At 38.6% G+C, this 7289-nt stretch overlaps 1 pseudogene; it reads left to right on the top strand.

The window, feature by feature from the left end:
- Window positions 1–3209: 3209 nt before the first annotated feature.
- On the top strand, window positions 3210–3341 carry LOC143402690 (U4 spliceosomal RNA; annotated as a pseudogene).
- The last annotated feature ends 3948 nt before the right edge of the window (window positions 3342–7289 follow it).

The following is a 7289-nucleotide window of genomic DNA, read 5'->3' as shown; positions in this document are numbered from 1 at the left end:
AAAAGTAGAAGTCCCTTGACTTTTCAGAAAGACCAAAAGTTTTAGTCATTTGCATCACCATAGATGGTTATGTTGGTACAGTTACATTAATACTTGTCATTAACCAGGAGTAGTGGTGCAGGTCTATATTCCCAGCTGCTTTGAAGGCTCAGGCAGGATTGCAAGTTTGAGGCCAGCCTGGGCAATTGAGAGAGACCTTGTTTTAAAAAATAAAAAGACTGGGTATGCAGCTCAGTCTTACAGAGCTCCTGGGTTCAATCCCCAGTACTGGAAAGACAAACAAACACTCAAATAGTTCTCGGTACTGGTTGGGAGTTCATCTTTAATAAAGCTTCTCATGGTAGACTTTAACTACACTTGTTCTCAAATTTTCTTTGGAATTGTGTTGGTTACTCTTTTACATAGAGAATAAATGTCAGGTGATACTTCAGTGAGATGAAGAAAACAACAAGTTTTAATCAGGGGTTTAAACTGATAAGAATAATGATTTACATTTATTTGCCAAGTGTACAGATACATAGGTAAACCAAAAACAAGTAAATTGGAAACTCATTATTTGCTTCATTTATACAAGAAAAACAAAACCAAACCAAACCCTAGGTAAAACCAGATTCATAAAATTAAGTTATTTATATGCTGACTCTTTCCCATGAAAGAAGTTAAACAAATTTAAGAACCTAGTGAACATGCCAGTGAGTGTTGCAGTAGATGGCCATTCAGTCATATTAATTAATGTATGTATCCCAGTATCCTTAGTAATCCAGAGATATAAAAGATAGGTCATTCACCCTCAGGAGGGCTGGTGTGGATGGTCTGAGCATGAATAAGAAATGAATAGCTCAGTAGGCATTAAAAGTCTTCAAATCCTTCCACCCTTGAGATATGAAGTTTCTGAGTGGCTCAGGGAAAGGAAGTCATAGAGGGTTGGGGGTGTCTAGGACTGAACTCAGCAACTGTCTTACTTTGCCCAGGGTAGCTGCAGGGTGAAGGGGATGAAGAGCCTCATCTCTATTGAAGATAGAAGCTGATTGGTCCTCTCCCCCCCCCCCTTCTTCTCTAATTTGATCTCTATTATTGTCAGTTTTGTTGTTTCTCTACCCTCTTTCCCCACCCTGCAGCTTCCTGTCTTCTCACTGAACAAAAATCACAGAGGTGCACTGGCTTAAGCTCTAAACTCAAGTATGCAGCAGGCAGTTGACTTGGTTAATAAAGGAGCTAGGTCTAGTCTACAGCTGCTACACTTGGGCCTCCTGTTTTCTTGCTTTTGTCTGATCAGGAAACCTTAGGGCAAAAACATTATTTTTTTCTCCTGGTCCTGGGGTTTGAACCCAGGGGTGCTTTACCACTGAGCTGCTGCATTCTTACCCACACTTTTTAAAAAATTTTTTAGATTCCCAGCACCACAAGGAAAAAAAAAAAACTGCAAATAGCCACTGCTTATATCTATAATAGAAACTAGAGAGTTCACACTCCCTCCCACACACACTCTCAAAGGAATCTCACTTCTACTTTCAAACTCCCTTTCCAAATCCAGTTTCTAAGATACAAATCATTGAGCAATTCCTCCTTCCATACCATTTTTAATCCTATTTCCAACATTAAAATAGGCAGAGTCGAATTTTATGTATGACAATTATAGTACCATAATCCTCTTTGCAAAGTTGAAAGTGACTTACTTACATAACTGGGCATGTTGGCGGTGGCAGTGGTACACACTTGTGATCCCAGCATTGAAGAGACTGAGGTGGGAGGAGCTCTTGAGCCCAGGAGTTCGGGATCAGCGTGGCAATTTAGCCAGATCCCATCTCAAATAAATAAATACAGTAAACAAAAAGTTAATTTAGGATTAGCACTCAGTGGTAGGGCACTCGCTTGATTACCTAACATGTGAGGCCTTGGATTCCATCCCTGGTACCACAAAATAGCAACAACAGAAACAAAACCACAAGGAAAAAAAATGTGGGGGAAAGAAAAAAAGAAGTTAACGTCAAATAGTTAGGAATCAAATTTAGGTGTGGTGTCTGTAATTCCAGCACTTTGGGAGGCTGAGACAGGATGATCACAAGTTCAAAGAGAGCTTTGGCAACTTCCGCAAGGCACTGTCTCAAAAAAAATAATAAAATAAAAAATAACAGCCAGGCGTAGTTGCGCAAACCTATAATCCCAGTGGCTCAGAAGCCTGAGATAGGAGGATCGTGAGTTCAAAGCCAGCTTCAGCAAAAGCGAGGTGCTAAGCAACTTAGTCAGACCCTGTCTCTAAATAAAATACAAAATAGGTCTGGGGATGTGGCTCAGTTGTGGAGTGCCCCTGAGTTCAATTCCTGGTATCAACAACAACAAACAAAACAAAAACAAAAAAAGACCCAGGGACTAGGGTATAGTTCCATGCTCAAGGCCTTGTGTTCAATCCCTGACACCAAAAAAAAAAAAAAAAAAATCAAAGAAAATAAAAGCCAAATAGAAATCAAAGTCTCAAAAACACATTCTAATCCCATCACTTCATTTCTTTAACTTTCCTATGGTTTTCTTTTTCCCCTCTGATTCTCATACATTCTATTGCTTATTTCTTGCAATGCTGAAGATTGAACTCAGGACATTGTACATAATAGGTGAGCACTCTACACCACTGAACTACACCCCCGGTCAGTTTCTATATTTTCAAAGGTAGGAGAAACTGGGTGTGGTGATTCCTTTCGGTAATCCCAGCAATTCAGGAGGGTAAATCAGGAGGATTAAATGTTTGAGGCCAGCCTCAGCAATCTAGCCAGATCTGATCTCAACATAAAATAAAAGGGTGGGGGTGCTAAGGAATGAATTTGATCAAATTACAATGTCATATTTTATGCATATACAGTTTTGTTTTTGTTTTTGGTGCTGGAGATTGAACCCAGGGTCTTGTGCATGCAAGGCAAGAACTCTACCAACTGAGCTGTATCCCCAGCCTGCATGTACAAATATGTACAAATATGTGACAACAAATCCCATCTATGAACAACTACAATGAACCAATAAAAAATGTATTTATGGTCTGGTGCTCTATATGTGTAATATGAGATGAACTGATTCTGTCATCAAATTAGAATGAACAAATAATTTAATAAACAAATCAATAAACAAATAAAGGTATTGTGTAAAACATGAATAAATAGATTCTAGATGGACATCTAGAAATAGAGCTTAAACTATACCGTATTTCATACCTGAATGATAGCTTTGCACAGTAGCAGTATCATAGCCAATGAGGTTTATCCAAGGTGCAATTATTGCTAATTGAAAACTTTTCATACCTGAATGAGTTGCTAGTGATTAAAAATTCAAATGTTAAAAAAATTCACTGGGCTGTGGCTGTGGCTCAGTGGTAGAGCACTTGCCTAGCATGTGCGAGGTGCTGGGTTCAAACCTCAGCACCACATAAAAATAAATACATAAAATAAAGATATTGTGTCCAACTACAATAAAAAAAATTTAAAAAAAAAATAAATAAATAAATTCACTTAGTGGGAATGGTGGCACACACCTGTAATCCCAGCTACTTAGAAGGCTAAAGCAGGAAGATTATAAATTTGAGGCCAGTGTGGGCAACTTGGCAAGACTATCTCAAAAGCTCAGTGGTGGAGCACATGCCTAGCATGTGTGAGGCCCTGGCCCTGGGTTCTATGCCCAGTTCTGCAAGAGAAAGAGAGAAGGAGGGAGGGAAAGAACCATAAAGTTCCAGATAAAAGCTTTTATGTTCTTGGTGTGGAGAATACTTTTTTAACAATGACACAACAGTAGAAGACATTAAAGAAAGATGGTGGACATCATGGACCCTAGGTATATGTATGATTGCCCTACATTGTGTACAACCAGAGAATTGAACTGTTGTGCTCCATTTGTGTACAATGAATTGAATGCATTCCACATCATATACAACTAAGTAGAACATAAAAAAAAAAAAAAAAAAGAAAAGAATAAAAAGTAAAGGGAAAAAAATGACCTGGTGCTAGAGCACCCCTGGGTTCAATCCCCAGTACCCAAAAGGGGGGGGGGGCAGTGTTATAGCTCATTGGTAGAGTGGTTAATCTAGCATGTGTGAGGCCCTGAATTTGATTCCTGGAACTGAAAATAAAAAGGGGGCTAAAAATAAAAAATAAAAAAAAAAAAAAGATAAAAAAGGAATAATTTCCTGACATGAAAATTCTATAAAATTCACATTTCAAGGTTCATCCACAATGGTCTATGCAGACATAGTCATGCCCGTTCATTTACATGTCATTTGTGGACTTTCAAGCTACAACAGCACACTTGTTCAATTGGAAAGAGTCAGTTTGGCCCATCAAGTCTAAATTTTTACTATCTGGCCCTTTATAGAAAAAAGTCTGCTAATTCCTGCTATACAGAGCTTTACAACTGTGGACCAGAAACAAGGGGCAATCTCTGGGAATTTATCAGAAAGGCAAAATCTTAGACTCATCCCAGACCTGCTGAATTCAAGTCTGAATTTTAGCAAGTTTCCAGATGATTTGTATGCACACTTCGGTATAAGAAGCACTGCTAAAGTACTATGCTGAGTTGTTTAGGGCCTTGGTAAATTACTAAGAATGGCTTTGAAATCTTGGTCCTTTTGCCTCAGCCCACATGTACTTGTTTTTTTTTTTTTTTTTTTTTTAATTGTAGATGAACAGAATGCCTTTATTTTATTTGTTTATTTTTATATGGTGCTAAGTGTCAAACCCAGTGTCTCACACATTCTAGGCAAGCACTCTGCCACTGAGCTACAGCCCCAGTCCAGCACCTGTACTTTTAACTTTACTTTTTAATAAGGAAAAGTTCAAACACATGAAAGTAGAAGTAATGAGAGAATAATTCTTCCCTGATCTTCTCTTCTCCATATACCACGCATCAAAATGCATCTATTATTAACTCTTAGAGGTCTTATTTCATTCTATTACTCCCACCTCTTCAACTAAATTATTTTTGAAGCACATGGCAGGCATCACAGCATTTTTGGGAAAAGTAATGCTGGTTTGGGTCAGATCTTAAAGGATGTATAGGATCTGCCTATACCAGGAAGAGAGTAAGAAGTCTCCAAGGGAAGGGTCTGATTTGAACCCCAGTAGGAGGGCAGGAAAATGCAAGTCCAGACCATTTGGCTGATGAAAAGAATTTTATAGGTATTTGTGGGAAGTAAGTTTGAAAGGATGGTGCAGCTGGAATGAGGGCAACAACCATGCTTATCTTTGTGGTTTTGGTACACCTTGAGGGAGAGTAGTGCTCTGTTAGGACAAATATTACAGGAGATCATTGTTTTGTACTAAGCTCCTTTGTAGACCAGACTAAAAATCAAAATGGAGTCTCTCACACTATACAGTTCCAGGTCACCAAACTGAAACTGAGCTGTTTATCTGACCTTCACAGAAGTCAGGATTAAAGGGATAAACAGCCAAACTCCAAATCAGCCAATTTCAATTGGCATGATGATGAAGTTCCTTGTGCTTTAATTCTTCCACAAGAGAAGTAACCTGAGGGTAATTAATCAGTTATTTCCCCATGGTACTATCCCCCTTTACAAGGAAAATAACTGAAGCCAGGTGCTGTGATACACACCTGTTACCCAGATACTTAAGCCTGAGAGAGAAGTATAGCAAGTTCAAATTTGAGACCAGACCGGGTAATTTTGCAAGACACAATCTCAAAAGAAAATAAAGAGTGCATTGGCACAGACCTGTAATCCTGGTTGAGACAGAAGAATCACAAATTTAAGGTCAGTCTTAGCAAGTTGGCTAGATCCTCAACAACTTAGTGAGACCCCTTTCTCAAATTTAAAAATTAAAACAAACAAAAAAAAATGCTGGGAAAAATAGCTTACCTCAGAGGTACAGTGCTTGCTTGGCATGTGTAAGGCCTCGACTTCAATACCCAGCACTGTAAAAGAAAGGCAGGGGAGAAGAGGGAGAAATAAAAAAATATAATATGTCATACACATGCCAAGTCCTCCATGGGAATTGGTCTTGTAGGGTCTCGGAAATAACCATCTGTTTTAATGCAGCTTCCTGCCCTGAGTCTCTGGTAATTGTAGACCTCACTGAATTTCTTTTTCTCTTATATTTTATTATCATATCATTATCATTTTGGTAAGTAATAACATTGGACCCATGGGTGCTTTACTACTGAGTTACATCCCCCAAGCTGCCTTACTTTTTTTTCTTTTTTTTTAATGTCTCAATAAGTTGCTTAGGGCCTCCCAAAATTGCTAGGCTAGTCTCAGCTTTAGCTTCAGTCTCCTGCCTCATCCTGCTGAGCTGCTGGAATTACAGGCAAGCGCCAACATGCCTGGCATGAAAAATATTTTTTAAATATCTTTTTAGATGTTATTTTATTTTTATGTGGTGCTGAGGATGGAACTAGGTGCCTCACACATGCTAGGCGAGTACTTTACCACTGAGCCACAAATCCAGCCTCAGTGAAGAATATTTTTAACATGTCATATACAGGGAGCAAACAGCAATTTTAGGGCTGGGGATGTGGCTCAAGCGGTAGCGCACTCGCCTGGCATGTGTGCGGCCCGGGTTCAATCCTCAGCACCACATACAAACAACGAAGTGTCCGCCAAAAACTGAAAAATATTAAAAAATTCTTCTCCCCCTCTCTCTCACTCTTAAAAACAAAAACAAAAACAAAAAAAACCCCAGCAATTTTATTTATTTGTTTATTTACTGGTACCATAATAGTGATCAACTACAGCCCTTGCTGCTCGGCCACTGCAACTTACATCTTTTTAAAATTTATTTTTTAGTTTAGGTGGACACAATACCTTTATTTATTTATTTATTTATTTATTTATTTTGTGGTAATTTGAGGATCAAACTCAGTGCCTCATGCTAGGTGATCACTCTACCTCTGAGCCACAACCCCAGCAACCACCAACACACATGAAACTTATTTTTTTTCTTTAGATTTTATTAAGTCATAAATGTACAACAGCTTCTTAACTCTACACATGCACTTAAATTTAAAGGAAAACGTTATGTCTTATTACATCATGATCCTGGCTAATAGCTTTTCAAAACTTTGAGAAAAATCTTAAAGTTTTCACATGTCACCTGAAACTTACAAATTTAACATTATCAAAGAAGGAATGCTTCTACACTTGCTACCCAAGTTTCCACTTTTAGAGAGAATTTTAATATTTATTTTTTAGTTTTCGGCGGACACATCTTTGTTTGTACGTGGTGCTGAGGATTGAACCCGGGTCCCACGCATGCCAGGCGAGCGCGCTACCGCTTGAGCCACATCCCCAGTCCCCAAGT

This window comes from Callospermophilus lateralis, chromosome 6, assembly GCF_048772815.1.
Source record: "Callospermophilus lateralis isolate mCalLat2 chromosome 6, mCalLat2.hap1, whole genome shotgun sequence".
Taxonomy (NCBI): Eukaryota; Metazoa; Chordata; class Mammalia; order Rodentia; family Sciuridae; genus Callospermophilus; species Callospermophilus lateralis.
The sequence above is the reverse complement of the archived record's forward strand: the minus strand, read 5'-3'. Positions and strand labels throughout refer to the sequence as shown.